Genomic DNA, 20,242 nt, shown 5'->3' with positions numbered 1-20,242 from the left:
TTCTATTCTTTTTGTTTCTACATGTATGTTAGCCATTTTTACTACATTTCTACAGAAACAACACGGATCTGACTAATCTACTCAACAATATGCATGCATATTCTGAAATTTCAAAGTTGCAAAACCATCGTGAGTGAATCCATTCTTAATTTGTGGGAATAGGAACAGCCATTTTCTTGTTGACTGGTACTTGTAGTTTAATTTTTTTCTACTGGTTTTACGACACTGCACCATGTTTTGCAGTACCAAACTTTAGGAATGATACCTTAAGGCCTGGGTTCTCAAACAGATCTGAGGGCCGCTTTTGTGGGTTCAGTGATCTCATACAGGAGTACCCCTCTCCCCTACTTCCCCTATCCCACTTCTTGCTGCACATGCAGACCAGGTACAATCCCTGGTTCATTACAACCAAATTTGTAGCATCACCTTTTCATATCCTAGATTGTTTATCAGTTTAGTGTCGTCACCGTTGGCACCACCTGCAGATTATTCCTTGGCATGACACCAAGAGGCAATGCATTGCCGGCATACTCGTGCACATGGTGACTGAAGCCATGGGCTGAAGAGCCAAGTTAGCCAAGCCAAGATAGAGGAGCGTACTGCATTTTTCCTGGTGTTTTAATGGTGTTGCCTGGGATCCCATTTGCACCGAGAAACCAGTATCTGCTGAAGTATAAAATATGCCTATGCCATGTTGCCACGAGAACAGGGAGCGGCAGATAACCAATGAAAAGCCAGGTGAGCCAGCGCGTTTAGGTAGTATGGCTGAGCATTTGAATGAGGTGGAATGTTGGTCTTGTGACTAGTTTCCAGCCCAACATCTTGATCCCCTCAGAACTGCTGAAATAAGTTCCATGCATTTTCTGGCCGGCTGTATTCTTTAGCCCATGCCATTTGGATTATGACCATGAACAAAAATTGGCTTCCTGCAGCTCGAGCAGTTTCTTGCTCGCTGCGTGCCATTTGCACACAGATGATAAAACTGGTGTAGGAAAAGGGGTTCATTTTTTAATGTCTTTGGAGCTAACTTGAAAAATTCTGCATTTCAGGGAGGACTGCTGAAATGCAATTGTTCATGTGTGCTTTCTTTATTGAGTGCATAGCTTTTCATGGCCCCTTAAAGCATGGAGCCAGACAACAGAAGAGAGCACCCATTTTATGCTTGAATTATGGGAGCAGTGATATTTTTTATGCATTTCTCTGTAGGGTGCTCTATCTGACAGCGAAGAAACTGCTGGTAATTTTAGGCAATTTCAGTGCCATGCGGCACACGTCTGGCTACTGCCACAAGACCCTAAAAGGTAGAAACCTATGGTTGAGCTTGCAGCAGGAACAATTCAGCCTCATTACAGATCCCAACACTCCTACTGGAATAGGTATGGAATGGAACAGCGTAACTGGATACTTCCCCGACATCATATTCTTCAGAAACATTACCTTCTACAGTTAGATAAATACTGGCAGTAATCTCTGAAATGAATGTTACACATTAGAAGCTGGAAATCAACACTGTCTCTCGGAGCCTTGGCAAATTAAACAAATTCATTGAATGGGGTGCTGTTTAAGAAGTCTGGGATGAGACAGCGCCAAATCATTTCGAGGATTTGAAGCCTGGTGCATAAACCTTGACAGGAACGTCGGAGTGATTGTTTCACACATAATGAAAGAAGAGATAGCCACCTGTTATGCCCTTGGCAGAAATCGATTCCAGGAAATCTGGAAAGTGCAGACACACAACAGCATTTAAAGATAAGATACCTACAGCAACTAGATAAAATAGACTCTAAAGAGGCAGAATTAGCACAAAATCTGCAGTGTCATGCAGGGATAGTTAGGACTTTTAAAAAATGTAGAACTTTCCCAGGTTCCTTCTAGATCTCGACAAATAAAAATGAGAACACAAACCTCAATTGTGTTAAACAACATAAACATAACTATTGAGAGACGAAGATTCTACAGGCCCAGAGAACAGACCTAGACAGCTTGACTGCGAAGCCTGAGGTTGAAGCTGCAACTTTCAAGCTCCAAACCAGATACACCTCGAATCTGGAACAGCTAGCGAAAACAAAACGCTTGGGAACTCGAATACCAATCAATGCCCTCGCGGAGTATATGAATATATGTTGGGATGATGGCCATATCCCAGATCAGTGGAAGCATGCTCAGGTTGTATTTTTCGTATTCATTTCTGATGGTAGAATTCCAGGCCAAACTCTCCACACGTGGGTGTGCAATTGCAAGAGCAAATTACGACTACAAATTGGAAGCCTTTTGCACTTTTTGTGGAGTGATTTCGACCACCTGGGGATATTTTGTTTCTGTTTTCGTGAGATATAGGTACGGTAAATAGACAATACGTGAATGATGAAGGCGCCGAAGGTCGTGTTCTCGCATGCCGCTGTTTTTGTTGGCAATGCGCTTGATTAGGTGAATGATTTGGGGTGTGGTAGTTGCAATTTGGGTGAGTGTTTTCGTGTTGAGACCATTGTCCAATAGGAACGAGACTCGCGTTCCAGACTCTGAGCTGAACGGACATGCTTTGCACGGGCGCTCCAGGACTTTTGACCTGTTCTACCAGATCTCCCCAACCTTTCCACACAAATCTTCACCGATCATCCGTGAAGTTGAGAGGATCCGTTGGTCACCTTCGGTGCTCAATTCCGCCCATCTTCGAACTTTCTGGACAGCGTTTTGTACTCTGCCACGCCACCGACGCGCTAAGCCTAGCGCTAGGCGTTCGACACCGAGCCCCTGCGCAGCGCGCAGTTGCGTTTCCGTGCCACACCTGCGTTCGTCGCCACAACCACCGCTGGCGTTCGCAAACCTGTAAGCGCCGACATGGCCTACCAAGTCGAAGGCATTTCTATCACCCCTGCTGAGCTTGGAGCAGACTTGCACTGGGTTCGGGCTGTGAAGGCACACCGTGCAGCTGCGTCCCACCAGCTCAGCGTCTCACAACCGCCCGCCCCTCGACCTCATCCAAGTCTGACACTGCACCGTCAACCACCACAACTTCTACTGCCATTCTCCGTCGTCACGCTCCCCTCCCTCGCCTCCCAGCGGAAGGCCCCAAAATCGTCTTCAGACCAGAAGGTGCATGCACGGCTTGATCTCCGCACTTGTACTAACAGAGCGTTGCTCCATATTCTGTGCACCCATACCAGCATCGATTACACCATCACACATGCCGCCGACCGTGTGGGTGGTGGTTAAAACATTTATTAAGCATTAAATGGGTTTGGGTCAGAAACGTATTGGCCTCTTACTCTCACAATACTAGGTGGAGTCCCGATTCCGGAGCCCCATTGGCAAACAACGCCGCCTGCGTCCGTTGAACCAAGGCTTTTGAGCCTTGAGGTCTTGACAGGACAGCCGAGCAGGGCCGCCTCCCAGTCCTCTCTGGTTGGATTGAGGTTACGGGGAATGGGTGGGTTTGATTGGCACGCCCAGGCCATGTGGAAGGTGTCAGCCACCTCCCCACAGTAGTCGCACGTACCATCAAAGGATGGGTTGAAATGTTTAAGCACCGCCGGGCACAGTACAGTATTTGTAAAAATTTTGAGGAGGCGCTCGTCAGCGCGATCCCCCTTACAAGGGGCCGGGTATAGCGCCTGTGTAGTGTCTTTGAATGTAGGCTAGGGCCAAATTGGCTGATTGGGAGTAGGTTTCCAAGGACAGGGAGATAGCCAGGGAAGAGTGCGCGGGCGGCCTCATCGGCCTGTTCGTTTCCCTCGAGACCCTGGTGACCGGGTGCCCTAATGAGGTTATGCAGAGTTGGGTCTTTGTATACTGGCAGCTATTGCAGTGTACGCCGGGCAAGCGGGGGAGCCCACCCCAGCTTATAGTTCCGACAGGCCCCTCGCGAGTCAGTGATGATGTGTTTCGACTTGGGAATACTGAGAGCCAGAGCGATGGCAATCTCCTCCGCGTGTGTTGTGCTGTAGGCTTTGAAAGTTAGCCCGTTAACTATGTTCGTGTTGTGTACGACTGCAGCCGTGCACCACCCCCCGTGGTGTGGGCCGGCAACGTCCACGTAATACACGTGTTGTTGGTGAGCATAGTATCGTTCCAACGCTTCCGAGCGCGCCTGGCGACGACCGCTATGTTCTTTGGGCATGCTGCGGCCGGGGAAGGGGTCGGACCCGGAGGGCGCGTCTCTAGGGTTCTGGCACTCTCACCCTTTCCTCAATGTGGTATTCGTGTTTGATGTGTAGCGGTCCAAGAGGCTGCGACCGGACATGGTCTGTGTAAGACGTGTGTGTGTGTAAGACGTGTGTTCATCAGGCCAAGAGCCAGAAGCTTCTGGTTGGACGTGCTGACCGGGTCGAGAGCTCGCTTTATGACTCTTTGGTGGATGGCCTCCAGTTGGTCATCGTGTTTGCGCAGGTACAAGTAGGGGGTCGAGTAGAGGATTCTGCTCGTTACGAAAGCATAGGCAAGCCGCAGTGCATCCTTGCTTCGTTATCCGCCCCGCTTGTTGGAGACTCGGCGGACCATACATCCCACCGTGCGAAGTTTGGCTAAGGTGGTGTACGTCGGCCTTGCGTTGATGGTGTATGAAGAGGCCAAGGATGCGGATCTCTCTGGCCTCCCGGATCGGTCCCGAGGGGAGACTGATGCAAAGCTGAGTTGTGTCTCGAGGAGAGGGGCGCATGTGCGGATAAACCCGTACAACCCCTACTGAAAATATTGTGCGAGGCTCTGCGTGATTATCTGTGCGTGGTTATCGACCCGCACAGCGCGAGTTTGTGCGTGCGAGGATGTGCGATTCGAGAATGTGCGATTCGAGGATGTGCGAGCGAGAATGTGCGAGCGAGGATGTGCGATGTGTGCACGGTGGGAGAACGTGCAACGTGTTCACGGCGCGAAGGCGTGCACACTGTGAAGATTTTTGTACCCGTGTGTGTGTGGCAAAATTTGTGCATAGCTATCAACATTCAGAGTGCATGGATGTGGGCACTCACTTAAGGCCCCAATATAGTCCGACGTAACGCGCGCGCGCACGTCGCCCTCCGCAACGTTACGTCGGCGAAAAACCGAGGTCTATAGTCCAACGTCACGGCGTGATGGACGTAGCGAGCGCGAGCCGACGCGGCCCAACGTCGCTGACGCGCAAACAGAATCTCGCCTATTTCTAGCCGACCGCCTCAGCCGCGTCGGCCATCCATCCCAGCATTCCTCACGCGCAGTGAAGATGGCGGCTTGCATGTAGACAGAGACTGCGCTATAACCACGCGCGCATTTCAGACACTGTTGCGGAAAAGCTGCTAGAAGGAATTCGAGGGCAGCCCTGCGTTAATGATACCAAGCGGATTGACTATACACAGACGTTCAAAGGAAAGAAAAATGCCTGGGATGCAAACTGTCAGTAGTGCGGCTGGGCACAGCTGTGAGTTCTTCGCTGCGGTGTGTGTACCATGCTCGTTTTAATGCATTGCTCTAGAAGGTGTAACGATGGTGTTGTTTCACTTATCTGCAGTACATTCATTGGAAGAATACCAAAAACTGCGGAAGCGGCTTCGCATAGAGTTGTGACCGGTACACGCCGGAATCGAAGGCCGTACTCGATTTGGCCTCATGGAACGTCAGCGGCTCAACAACCAGGGAATTCGCGAAATTTATGGAATTCTACAGGAGCTGCAGCCAGCCGAGAATGTGATCCTCATTACTGTGTAATCTCCAACTCCTCTGTAATCGTACATACACTTAAATTTTGCTTAGTTTTCAGTAAAACACGCACGTACACAATCATCGTTCCGTCTGCAGCCGTCGTCGACGCGGGCTCAGGCCGTTGCTGGGCTGGACGTCTCCACGGCTGCCTGTAAATGCTTTGTGCCATTTGAACATTCGCAGTAAACACATCGCGTCATTGCCTTCATCACAATAGTAATTAGTGCCTTGATAGGCTGCAGCCAGGTCCCTGTAGGTGCCCTATCGTCTGCTCGAAAATGCACCCCAAAAATGTACCAGCCCTCGAGGGCGTCTTGTGCGCATGCGCGCCGCGGCATCGGGCACGCCAGCCGCGCCATCCTGTAGAAGCGGCAGTTTTTTGACGCGCCCGTCATGGCCGACGTGCCGTGGCTGACGTCGCAGACTTAGCCAGTTGCGTCGAAAACGTCGGACTATATTAGGGCCTTTAGTGCAAGGAATGAGTGCACTCTGAAGGTGCAAGACATTAGTCTGATCTCAAACGATGAGACATTCGGCATGGGAATGCTACCATGCTATGGTGATACTCTGCATGGTTGCAAGGCTCCTACATCACACCTCATGTTTGTGTTGTGCATAATACTAATATGCCAGCTTTAGGCCTTGTGCAAGGCCTCAATCAGTTTCTGCTACAGTTATGACACAAAATGTTTTGCAGAAATGATGCTCTCCATGAGATGAGTCTCAAGTGCAAAGAATGCAAGCTTCGAAAAGATACATGTGGTCACCTGGATTGGCTTTATTGGCTGATACAGTGTGGTCACAAAACATCTGCTTTCGGTCCACCAGGTTCGAGCTTGGATGCAGGTTTCCTTCTTCAGCTGCTCTTGGCCTGTTGGATTCGAGCTTGGATACAGGTTTTCGCTGTGCGACATCTGCAAAATGCAAAAAAAAAGCAGGACTATATTCCAAAATCCGAAAATTCAGCTGTCTTTACAAAACATTCTGAGAAAGGGGTAATTAGGTGCTCTATTTTTAATTGATAACAATTCAAAAAGTTTCGATTCTGAACTACAGAAATATGACGAACTGACACAAGAATACAGGCGTTCAGCATCAGTCCATCACAAAATCTAATACCTTAGTCGAACAGATATTTCAAGGGTCTTTGAACCATATCCTATCAATCAAAGACATCTGAGCATTGCTTCATGGAAAGCTACAATAACTAGAGTGAACAGAGCAGTCCAGAACTGGAGACTGGACTTTGAGAAATAGAAGTGTGCATTCTAGATATGGCTTAGCACACAGAGCTAGGAATAAAACCAAACCTGAAATGAAAGATTATGCAATTCTACATATATGGTCATAGAAGAAAAACAAAATTGCACACAGAACTGTACGGAAAGTATATCATCATTGCAACTTGTACAAAAACAGTTGATAACACATCTTCAAAAGTGCACGAGTATTACTTGAGCCCAGCAGCGAATTATCAATGGCAATAGCGGGGTACAAGAGCTTAGTGAGATGATGGAATCTTTCAATGGTGATCGAGAATGCCATGTAGAAGTGGCACAACTCTCCCCAAGTTTACTAAAAGCTTGGTTAGGATTCATGACAGCCCCTCAGCCTTCCTTCCAATAAGGTCGAGAAATACCCTAACCACCCGAGGCAGTGGAAACAGTGCATAGGGATCAGGTTAACTGATATTCACAAACATGCCTTGACTAACACCTTTACTCCAAGCGGTCCTCGAGGCCCCTTTTTTTTTTTTGAAATGAAGCTCCACTTGAATTGCTCCTCGAGTGCATGAGAAAACAGAGCATCTATAAGTGGCAATGACACTACTATGGGGACACCTAGACTTCCACTTGCAAACATGGGGCATCGCAGCTTTCACACACTGTGCAGACTTCGTTCTACTGTATACCAAGCCTTTCATGAAAGTGGATACAATAAGGATTCACAGACCCACTCTCTGAAGCATTGGCTCCGAGAACCTCAATCTGACGCGAAAATACTGAAACATCGTTTCAAGTACGACCAAGAAAAGCCTCCTAAGTTTCTGCGGCTGACGTTGAGCATGGATAACTATCGTCAGTTGCAGATTTCAATGCTGTAGTTGATCATCGCATTATGCTACTGTGGTGTAAACACATTTCAAGTCATCACCAGATACCTTAGCAACATTTCAGAGCACGCCGAGTGCCAAGTTGCAGAAAGCATGTGATGGCTAACAGCAAATGAAACATGTGCAGTGGTTTCTGTGAACCACTGTGGACAGTGGTGCAATCGTGGGGAATGTCATATTGTAAATAGGAAGACAGCGAGGTACCGGAGGTGCAGTTGTGCCATGGAACACCTGTGCTGCACACATCAATGGCTTTCTGATTGCCTCAAATATACTTGTATGTCTAGATGCAGTACTGAAGGGGGGGGGGGGGGTCAATTCTGTCTTTTTAGCTGTGGAGAGATATTTGCAGTTGGTGGAAGGCATGGCTTTTCAAGTGCGCTTAAAATTAAAGCTCCTAGCTTGCTTGGAAACAGAAGCGGCATTTGCTTCTGGAAAGACAAATTTGTTGGCTTGGGTGCATGCGCTATGACATGCTTCTTTGAACCTCACATGTGCTCAACGCTCGCCGCTGAGCACTCAGAGGGCAAATATGCAACTAGGTCACTAGAGTTCACAGCAGTTCGAGCAGTTCTCAATGCCTAAATCCTGTTCTACATGAGCCATATGTCACTGGCAGTGAATGTTGGTAGATGTGAGTTGTTTTCAGCCATTTTTCACAGCTGCCTTGTTCATGCAGTCTGCAAAACATATTTTACTAGGCTGTGACTTTTTTTTTAACGTCCAAAAGCGACTCAGGCTATGAGAAATGCTGTAGTGGAGGACTGCAGAAATTTCAACCACCTGGAGTTCTTTAACGTGCACTGATGTCGCACCGCACATGGGCGCCTTGCTTTTAGTCTCCATCGAAAAGCGGCCGCCACAGCCTACTAGCCTGTGACTCTTGAGGCAGCTTGTCGATGCTGTTCACAAGGACTTGGCATTAGAAAATGAGCATGTTACACGTAGTGGCATGCACTTTCCGGGCCAAATTTTGGCCTTATGGCCCATTCGGTTGGGGGGACGAGAGCAGAGGTGCCGAGCAGTACAGAGAAGTACAGGAGCATGCCGAGCGAGGGTGTAATTTTCCTCCCACGGGAACGCTCTCTGCGTGTCGAGAGCAGTACGCCACGACCATTGTGACCGCACTTCCCTCCCCAGCATTCTCCGCCTACCCGCAGTAGCAGCAGTTGCAACCCGAGAAGCAAACACTCCATGTAGAACTGCTTTGCATGCCTTTGTTCTCACAGCGCGGCGATCTGCCTCCTTTGGCCCTTTTGATGCCAGCAGTGACTCTCAAACCTGAGCAATGCTTTGCAGCCACCATTTAGAGCGTCACCGACTTGAGAAAAGAAAAAAGATGGTGCGGATACACCGCTTTATGTCATGTGACTTCCTCTACACTCGCTTTAGATGAGGGAGCAGCCGGGAGTGCATTCAGGTGCTCTCAGCAAAGGAAAAGACCTCCTCCTCTACCATTGGAAGCCAGTGATTCTACTCCTGCTCTACCACTGGAGGGCACCCACTTGTCTGAGAGCACTTTCGAAGTGCTCTCGAGGGCGCCTGCTCTCCCACTCGAATTCGCCATTAGTCTTGCCCCGTATGCCACTTGTGCTGCCTGCTCTCCCACTCGAATTCGCCATTAGTCTTGCCCCGTATGCCACTTGTGCTGTCTGGAGTGGAGAAATATTTCTGAAGGGTAAGTCGGAAGAAATGCTGAAAAGCATTCAAGAATCTGAACTGAACCTTAAGTAGAGAAAAGACTGTTTTCTGCACTTTATGGAGCTGAGGTAGCGTCGAGTGGAGACATGTTTTTGAATTTGGCCACAAGGGTAAAATTTGAATTAACTATTCCACACGCAAAACACTCATGTCCTAATGTCAAGTCCTCTGAACATTCAGAAGCAAACTCGATATTCACAGGCTAACAGAACGTTTCCCAGGCTGCATGAAAAGGCAGCTGTGAAAAACAGCTGAAAACGCTTAATGTTAGGCAAAATGTCGCTGCTGCTGTGATATTGTTCATGTAGAGCATGACATATGCATTGAGAAATGCTGTGAAATTTAGTGACCAAATTTGTTTATTAAGATTTGATTTGAAGTTGCTGCTACACTTGATCTTTAAGCTTGCAGGGCTCAGGGGAGAGGGAAGAAAATATGCGTGCTTCTTCGCTACATATACACCCAAACCAACAAATTGAACTCGCTGATTTCAGTTTCCAAACAAAGCTTGGAGCCACAATGGTCACTGCACTTGAAAAGCCATGCCTTCTGCCTACCGTGAATATGTCTCCACAGAACAAGTGAACCAACCGCTTTGACAGCACCGTGTGTCCGTAGAGTACATAGTACCCTGATGTGACAAGCAAGCCATTGATGCCTGTAGCACAGATGTTGACATTGTTCACAAGGCTCAATCGCGCTACTAGTGGCCCCAGCTTCCTTTACACGTACTTCATCATCATCATCAGCCTGATTATATCCACTGCAGGGCGAAGGCCTCTCCCATATTTCTCCACTTAACCCGGTTCTGTGCTAGCTGCGTCCACTTGACCCCTGCGAACTTCTTAATCTCATCCGCCCACCTAACTTTCTGCCGCCCCCTGCTACGCTTTCCTTCCCTTGGAATCCAGTTTGTTACCCTCAGCGACCATCAGTTATCCTCTCTTTGCACTACATGTCCTGCCCATGTCCATTTCTTCTTCTTAATTTCTACTAGAATGTCGGTAACTTGAGTTTTCTCTGACCCACTCTGCACGCTTTCTATCTCTTAATGTTACCCCTACCATTTTTCGTTCCATAGCCCTCTGGGTTGTCCTCAACTTAAGTAGAACTCTCTTGGTTAGCCTCCACATTTCAGCCCCATAGGTGAGTACAGGCAAGATGCAACTGTTGTATACTTTCCTCTTGAGCGATACCGGTAAGCTGCTAGTCATAATCTGAGAGTGCTTGTCAAATGCGCTCCATCCCAATCTTATTCTTCTTATTATTTCCTTTTCGTGGTCCGGATCTGCGGTTACTACCTGTCCTAAGTAGACATATTCGCCTACTACTTCCAGTATTTCGCTACCTAATGTAAACTGCTGTTCCTTCCCGAGGCTGTTGAACATTACCTTAGTCTTCTGCATACTGATTTTCAACACGTACTTGCTAAGACCAAAAATGGGAAGACTGCAAAAATGGGGGGGGGGGGGGGGGGAGGAGGCAGCATTTGTGTACAAAAGGGGGAGGCGGCTGCTACTTTCAGGCAGTGTCTGATGCGTCCTAATCTAAACATCCTAAGCATAAAAACATGCAGCAGCAAGCATGCAATGCATGTCTAAAGGTGTGCGTCCGTCGAGATATCTGCAGGCCGCCACCAAATGTTCTCACTACGTCTCTATAGCCAGCGCAAAACTGATCTGCATGCCCACCACCAGTTTTCTCTCAGTACCATCGGAGCGCTGTTTAAATTTTTTAATGCAAAACCATAACTAGCCCATTTACACGTAATTTCATCCGTGACCGTCGTTGGCTGCGTTGGTTCCGAAAAAAAAAAGAGCAATCACGCCATTGCTGAGCATAGAGCAGCTTAGTAACATAAGGCATGCGGCTGAGCTCAATAAGAAGGATCAGATAACATGACATTTGGGCAAAGCCTTTAACCTCAAGTACACTGAGTGGCTGCCCTTAGCTGAGATCGAAAGCAAAGCCAGCACAGCATCTATATCTACTGTGGCTGCATTAGCTGTGCATCACTGCCTACAAGAAGCGCAGTACACCAACTGTTTTCGCAGCCAGCGACACCTACTCTTGCTCGGCTAAAGTCTGTTTTGATTGATTTCCTGCTTAGCCAATGATGCCGATGGTGCTAGTGTGGCCTCTGATGGAGATGCTTGAAATTATAATGCGGCTGCCGATTCCTCGGTGCTGGTTCCGCAAAAGCCATTCTTTGCAGGCAGAAGCCCCTTATCGGAAGATTTAGGGCAGTGATCGTGCAATCAGAAAGTTTGGTCAAACATCTGAAGTCTTCTAAAAAGTCGGAAGGGTTGGCTGCAGGTATATATGCAACATGCCTTCCCCACAAGTGTGTCCTTGTCTGTGGAAGCCACCAAGCAGAGCAAACTTACTATTAGTCCTCAAATTTGTACCGTAGCTCTGCACTAAGTAGGTTCTGAAACACTGCTCATATACAGCGACAACTTAAAATGTGCAGCACCACAGAAGTATGTGATGATCAACTACAGCACTGGAGTTAGTGATAGACCATGATTATGCCTGCTTGGTGTCAGAAGCTGGGATGTCAGGAGGAATACCAAACCCATACCCAGAAAAAATAATGTGCTAGAAGTTCTAAGTTAACCAGGTTTGACCTGGGCTGTCACTCAGCCAATGCTTCAGAGAACAGATCTGTGCATACTCACTGTATCCACTTTAGTAAAAAGCTTGTAAACCCGCAGAACAAAGCCCACAGAGAGAACAAATGATAAGATGTCAAGTGTTTACAAGTTGAGTGCCAGTCTATGAGCCCTCAAGGTCACATAACTGCCAATAAATGAAAAGCAGGCATTCAGGGCTACGTGGAGTTGATGTCAATGTAGTCTTATGAAGTCAAGATTTCTTGTCACTATACTCAATCTCACAAGCTGTCTGCTGCACCTGGCCCATTCGAGATCATATAGATTATAGTAGGTAATTGTGCTCTTAGGTGCCTCTCACCCCTTGAATTGGCCAGGGAGAAAGTAGGAGCACAATGACCTACTTGGACCCTTTGCAAAACTCAATGCGTCACCTATATTATATAGCAAAATCTTTGTGGGAGAATATTTTTGCACATCTTGGGTGCACAGTCACGTGATACATGGGTGATGTAGCCTATATGTCACATACACATATCTCCTAGATTTTTTTTTTTTACAGAGGCATGCTGCTTAGTCAAAAGACGCGATGCGCGGGAGTGTAGTGCGCACCGATTCTGTGCGTTTGCAATTTTTTGTTTTCGTTCTGTTTCTTCCGATAGTTTGGTGGAACGGCTGGTATGCAATGCGATGCGGGATTCTGGAGTCGTGAGTCTGTTTTTTCACAGCATGTCACCGGGATGGTGCGTTTGCTTTCTGCAGTCTAAAAAAAATGTGCAAGAGTACTTGCCGTGTGCGGGGCTGCATATATATTGAGTACCAGAGTGAGAGTTATTTGCACACACGCATGCCCATACGTGCCCATACACATGCAGTTTTGTAGTGGCGCAAAAAAAAGTAATTCTGTCAAGACAGAGCATCTTCTAAAGGGCACGTAAACTTTGACGTTTGGATTAAGCAATGGAATTATACAAGATGTTTCACATAAGGTTTGCTTTATGGGGTTTAACGCCCCAAAGCGACTCAGGCTTGTATCACATGGGGGGCTTAACTCAAGGTACAAAACCAGCCCATGTGCGGACACAGAAGCAGTCAAACCTTCGGTGCTACAAAAAAAAAAAAAAAAAGCAAGCATGCACACTGCTCTGTGCTTTGCCGAGGCAGCTCCAAGCCATCACTCACTTGAAACCGTGCTGCCTGCGTTGGCCAGCCTGCCCCCCCCCCCCCTCGATTCATTCATTTTTTCCGCACTGCTAAATAAAAAAAAAAGAAAGCATGCATACTGCTGTGCGTTTAGCTCGCAGGACAGCTAGACTCCCCTCCCATTACCTCCACTCCCCCTTCCCACCCGCCACTCATTTTAAAGGACCAACATCCCAGCACCCTTGCGTCCTTCCCGCACAGACCAGGCAACCCTTTTCTCACTCTCTCCCAGTAGAACGAAAAAAAAAAAAAGCCCATGCAGGACATGCAGGAGTGACATAGCCACGTCACTTTTGTTTCAATGAGGTTTGGGTTGCTTTGGTTGGTTGGTTGGTTGGTTTGTGGGGTTTAACGTCCCAAAGCGACTCAGGCTATGAGAGACGCCGTAGTGGAGGACTCCGGAAATTTCGACCACCTGGGGTTCTTTAACGTGCACTGACATCGCACAGCACACGGCCGCCTTGCTTTTCGCCTCCATCGAAAAGCTGCCGCCGAGGCCGGGATTCGATCCCGCGTCCTTGGGAACAGTAGTCGAGCGCCGTAACCACTGCTCCACCCCGGCGGGGTTGGGTTGCTTTGACCTGAGCAGCAGTATAGGGAGCGCTCAAGATTTGATTGCTTCTGTGCGCAGCACGTTAGAGCACAGGGCTCGATCGGCCACCCTTGTACCTTAAGTTAAACCCGTTGTGTGAAACGATAGTGCCGGAAAATTGTTGGTTCATAAGCTAAGCCACATCTTTTATGAATTTACAACTTAACTTCAAACACCAACGTTTATGTGCCCTTAGAAGATGCTCTCAGTCTTGACAGTTATTTCTTTTCTGCCACTGCAAAACAGCATGTGTGTATGTGCAAGTAACTCATGCACTAGCCTTGCATGTTTTCATTACAATGAGGAAAACAAATGCACAATCCCTGCAGCGCACTGTGAAGAAGAACACTCTTGACTCCGTGTCCTTGCATTGCTCGAATACCACCAACGCCACTAAACCACCGGAAGAAAAAGAATGAAAGCTAAGCAAAAGATAGCAAATGCACAGAATCGGCGCTCACTCTAAATTCCCTTGCATCATGCTTTTTGACTGAGCAGCGCTTCTCTCTCAAGGAAAAAAAGAATACAAACTCCACAAGATATGTGTACGTAACACATAGGCTATGTCACTGATGTATCACATGATTGTGCACTGACTACATGCAAAAATATCCTCCCAATTCCCTTTGGGGCAGAAGTTGGGTGCAATGCTGAATATTTCTGTATCAAACCTCATGTTATGCACGAATCTGACGAGAAGCATGCCTTCACTATTGAAAACCAGAAGGGCGGAAGTGGGGGGGGTTATGAATTTTGTTACTGAGTGGAGCAGGTAATGGATGTGGTCATTGTCACAAGAAATGTCTCCTGGCAGCCACCTATTTCTGCCCCCAAAACAGGTTTGGCCACCACAGTGAAGGGGTTTGCGCTGAGCAGAGAAGCATTGCAGAAATATTCTGCCAGAAAAACCCCATACTTCATTCATGGTCTATGATTACATATGGCATAGTATTATCAATAACACTCCCCTGTTTTCTCTTTTCACTTTACATACAAATTATATTCGCACTCAGTTTAGCTACCAAAAAAGTGCAGGGGGGCCTTTTAGAGAGGAAATTTGTCAGAGCTGATTTATAAGAAAGCAGCCATCAACGGGTCTAGTTGAAGACAGGAAGACCAGAAAAATAACCCTCCAGAAAGGTCTTCAAGGAGTTCCAATTTGAGAAAAATTTATTCACAGTAGTTTTGCATAAATGTGTGAAATTTAGGAAAACAAAGACAAACATGCTGAAAAAAAGAAAAATTAAATAGGGACAAGAGAGGTGGCAACTGCGAAAAAGAGAGCCACCTGTAACCATGGTCTAGACGCATGCCAGGCTGTCACTTTGGGTTTATATTATATAGGCTCATGCTCTCTTCGATTGTTCCCTCTGAAGTGCACTTTTAGTTTTCATGTAGGCTTGCTTTTAGAGAAAAACCATGCAATTTTTTTTAGAATTTTAAGCAGCAAATAATTTCAGGAGTTCCAAAGCTCCTTGAAATAGTTCCTGAAAACCAAGCGTACTCAATGATATCAAAGACCTGTGTAAACCACACTCCATGATCATCATATTGAAGGGAATGGCTTACCAGCCCAGCCTCTGGGGCCTGTGCCCAATAAAGTATGGATGCATCATGTAGAACTTATGAAATCAGCTGGTAATGACATCTGTTTCAAAACTTCTGGCTTTTCCTATCTTAAAGTAAGCTCGCATTTTCAGTAAGTAGCACTTTAGTGGATAGAATGCAGTAATTTATAATAAAAGACAGCTTCAGCTTGTCCTCAATGTCCTTTTATTACTCTAAAGCTGAACATGAGCTATGAGAGACATCAAGAAGGAGGGCTCTGGGTTAATTTCCAGAGCCCTCTTCCACAAAAGTTCTTCAAGCTATGCAGTGGCACCAAATGTGGGCAGGCAAATTTGCATTTTGCCTATATCAACAGGCCACAGGCACCATTCCACTCCGCATTCTCAAACTCAACAGCCAAATGTCATAGCCAATAAGCAACGGCAGCAAGCAAAGAAAACACTGAAGAAACCTAAATGTCAAAATAAACATGAGGGGTCACAAATGCAGTAGTGGGTTAGGCAAATAAAAAACTACACATACTGAAAGATGTCTTCAGTACTTACATCAATGTCCTGCTTCTTGCCCACCACAGCACAGCACAATTCCGGCAAAGGGTATAGAGCTTGAAGGAGCCATTGCTTACGAAGCCACATGGAACCTGCTGCAAGGTAAAAAGTACCATGACCCAAGAAATTAGTGAAAACGTAATATGGTGCAACACGTACATGCAGAGGCTTTGTGAGCAAGAAATAAAGGCACAGAGTAGGAACACCACAATACTGTTTTTTTTTTCTTGAAATGATGCACGACATGCTGGTGCAGGTTACTGCATGAAATATGCCTCTGCCTGCTAAATAATCTTAAATTATTTTTTAATTTAAAATTTCGCTTTGGGATTCAATTAGTTGAAGGGCGATTGCCTACAATGCCAGAGAAGAAACAATGTTGACATCACCCGAGACATACCAACAGTGAAATAAAATAACTCCTTTCACTCCATCTCGTCGCCAGCCTGGCAAAAGAGCAAGTCAGGCATCACAGTGCCCCTAGTTACAAATAAAAAAGCATTTACTTGACCTTAACTGCAAGTGCATTTTAACAGCCTATCCATAATCCACCAGTTCCCACTAGGTTCGAGATCAGACAAGCCCTCCCTTTCTTTATGCTTTACATCGAGCGAGCACCTAATACATGCCTGCAACTACAATACTACTTTTCTAAGAGATGTGGAACTTCATTAAAATTCATTTTATGACCGAAGTAGCAAAGATTGTATTTTATCTTGAAAGAAGCAGCAAGAAAAAACAAGGGTATGAAAGGAGACAATACGGGCACTAGCTTACAACTAATGTTTATTGAAGCACACATGAAATATATAGAGAAGACGAGCAACAACGCAAACCACTCAATCACTGATAGGCAAAAAGCAAGACATGAATCACTAAAATTTAAGAACAGTTCCGTATCTAGATAACCCAACTCACTGCATGGTAACATGATGGATGGCTCACTAACACATTCATTACCTAGTTGTAAAATATGTCTAGCTTCAATGATTTCTCAGCTGATTTGCAATGGATGACAGCCAGAATGTGCACAGCAGAAAGAAACTGAAAGCAACCAGTGCATTCTTACAATGCACAGCCAAGTTGACCTCTACCTATATCTACTCAAATGGAACCGTTCGGAAGTTTTAGTGATTCATGTTTTGCTGTCTGCTTATCGGTGACTGAGCGGTTTGCAGTGTTGCTTGGCATTATATATTTCTTATTTGCATCAATAAACATTAGTTGCGAGTTAGCATCTGCTTGCTTCTTTTCACGTCCTTGTTTTTTCGTGCTGCTACTTTCAAGATGACACCTTACCAACTCACCCAAATTACATCCTTATGATTGTATTTTAGTCAGTGAAATTTTACTTCATGTGACACTAATCAACACACATGACCACGTTTCATGGAACTTAAAGCCAATCAATGAGAGCCTCATCATAAAGCATGAAAGTTGGCTCAGATATGCAGCTCTCCATGCCAACACAGCTTCCACAGACATGATTTTCTGTGGTAAACAAAACACTGGGCTGCTGCAAGGGCGGTACAGAGCAAGCAGAGGGTGCTCTGACACTGAGAAGAAATGTGGCATTGAATCTTGCTGTACATGGAGGCAATGTTTTGGGGCTATGCAGCCGAGTCTAGGTACGAAAGAAAAGGAGAAAAGTTTCTGTCCCCTTGCCTTGAAGAGTGGTTTGCTCACTATTTGGGCTAGGAGTGTACTGGGCTGAAGTGAAGGGAGGAAGTTGGAGAGTTAATGCAAGGTCACTAGGGCTGAAGTAACCCACTCTACATGGCAAGGGGAAAGAGGTATGTTGCCTCTTCCTTTCTGCCTAACTTCAGCTGCATAGCCACAGTTATCCCCGAGTATAGTGATGAGCTACCGTGATCAAGACTTGTAGAACTGAAAACTGAAAGTAACAAAGGGGTATGGCATGATTAAAATATCTATGGTGTCCAGGTGAATAGCACGCTGCACTCCAGGGTTGCTGACTGCGCATTTACTTATTTTATATTTAAAAAAAAAACAGTAGTTAGTGAACCATAAATATAATACTTCTGCTATTATCAAGATTCCACAGCTCTGTAAACTGCATGAAGAAAGTGAAACTCAATAGCTTGCACTGACAACTCACCAGGCACCCACTGGTGAAATAAAAGTGGAGCAAAATGTCATCTGCATTCACCACATTCATCATGAAGGTATTGCAGACACTAAGCATAGCTCACCATCATAGCACTTCTGATATCATATCCAAGCCATCTATAAAGCTACCTAGCTTGTTACATGAACATATCAACAGATGACTTTTCAATGGTCATATGACTGACCAAATTCTCATGAAAAAAAAAAATGTTTATGACTAAATCAGCACTTTTCTCAGAGTTCACTGCATGGGAGTGAGTTCGTCAACTGCTAGTGTTTCAGAAAAAGGGGTCATCAAACTGTAAGTAACCTGAGTTGAGTTGCAAACAACAAAATTTCGGAGAGTGGTGAGGAGCAGACTTTGTGGCATTACGAAGGTCATCTACTAACGCTAACAGTAGGCAACCTTGATTTGATGACAGGGTTCAACATGCCAAAGAAACTTAGACAATGAGGGTCAGCAATAGTAGGTAGCTCTGGATAATTTTGACTATCTGCACTTCTTCAATGTGCACTGACACTGTACAGCACATGGGGACTTAGCGTTTTGCTACCACCGAAATGTAACCACCCCGGCTCAGACCGAGCCCGCGTCACCCAGCTCACTAGTCAAATGCCCTAAACACTGAAACCACCACAGTAGGGTGCAGGCAGCCTTGAAGAGGGTTACATTTGCAGGCATGTTTTGTACAAGCCAAGCTTATATAAGCTGGGTATGGCCAAGCTGCGGCTAATGAGTAGCATGAGGCTCCTTGCAAAGTGCAGATACCGACAGCTTGGCACCTGTCCACCACCCACCATTTGCAGTATTTCTGCCTCTACAGCCAGCTTCTCTGTTCTTTCTCCTTTAAGTTCCAAACCACCTATTGTTTAGAATTCTTTTGAACAATGAAACAATATGCCACCCTTATGGACATACATCTAACAGAGCTGCTCACGACTGTAACCATGCTCATTCGAGAATTTCAATATGCTTGCTTTACAAATGGGGCAGTAGAGGCATATTAACAATCGTGGCATGAGTTCTTCACTGTGACCACCAGCTTTGTTAAATGAAAAAAAAAAAAAAAAAGAAAAGTCATTATCATTTACTTTGCTCTTTGTAAAATGTTGCCTTTTTAGTCAAGAGTTCTCATTAAAGGTATGGCAGCAGTTGCGTAGGCCCATAGCTAAAGAGCTCTCTGACATATGCCCGCATTGTATTAGCTTGCTCGTACATTGAACTGAGCCTTAGCAAGCTTCGCGGTGATGCAAAGAGATGTTTGCCCATGCTAACATCTCGGCATTTCCATAATGGCGCAGATCAGTGTCTTCACTCTACTGGTGCTATGAGCATTCCTGTCATTAGCACATATTGAAAGTAAAAAGGATGACAGCAGGCAATGCGACATATGCCAGCAGAGACACGTTCACCTGCTTTTCCTCTGCACATACAGTGAATTACAATCCCAGAAGTGAAGTGGTCTGCCTGCTCCGCAAAAGAGCACCTGCATCCAGTACAGATTGTGTCCCCATTGCGTTTGGAACTCATGCCAGCGCAAGTAGGTGGTGCCCATGAACTGACAGAAGAATTGCCTGTTATTCTGTGTGCTAGCCCGTGCTTCGTCTACACGTGCCAGCTGTTTTTAAACCTGTAATAGGTCTGCATTTCTCCCGCTGCTTCTTGGGATGGCATTGACATCAACAGTTTATGCCATTCTTTCGTATAGCCGAGTGCGGGCAAGCAGGGTAAAATTTCTTTGGCACTAATCTCAAAAAAAGGAAGTCGCAGTTCACCATTTTCACTGTTTCAGAGTTCAGGAATGGCTTTAAGATCATGAATAGCACATAAAGATGATTTCCGCACAAAATCTTCTAGTCACACTCCGAGCTGAGGTCTTTAAAAAAGATTATTGCATAATACTGCTACTCTTAGACTTGCTGTCCTCAAGAGTAAGCACTAGTTCATGACAGCAATTTGCATTCATAGCAGTGGCAAGTAATAATCATCTATTATGGAGCACAGAGGGCACAGTCAGCACAGCAGAGCATGCTACTGGAAATAGAAGGTGCAGCTGAACAAATACTCAAGCAAACTTCTAGCCGGTTCTGTTGATTTCGG

The 20,242-nt window shown here is 46.1% G+C and overlaps 1 long non-coding RNA gene across 1 annotated transcript; it reads right to left on the bottom strand.

Moving 5' to 3' along the window:
• Positions 1-6,424: 6,424 nt before the first annotated feature.
• On the bottom strand, positions 6,425-16,854 carry LOC146191652 (uncharacterized). Its single transcript, XR_014706671.1, has 2 exons — positions 16,009-16,854; positions 6,425-6,584 (listed from the first exon to the last, which is right to left on the bottom strand). It is a non-coding gene; the product is annotated as an uncharacterized LOC146191652 (long non-coding RNA).
• Between the last annotated feature and the right edge of the window lie 3,388 nt (positions 16,855-20,242).

Source organism: Amblyomma maculatum, chromosome 4 (assembly GCF_055883805.1).
Source record: "Amblyomma maculatum isolate TAMU_Amacu chromosome 4, ASM5588380v1, whole genome shotgun sequence".
Taxonomy (NCBI): Eukaryota; Metazoa; Arthropoda; class Arachnida; order Ixodida; family Ixodidae; genus Amblyomma; species Amblyomma maculatum.
Note: the sequence above shows the minus strand (reverse complement) of the source record. Positions and strands in the feature narration are given on the sequence as shown.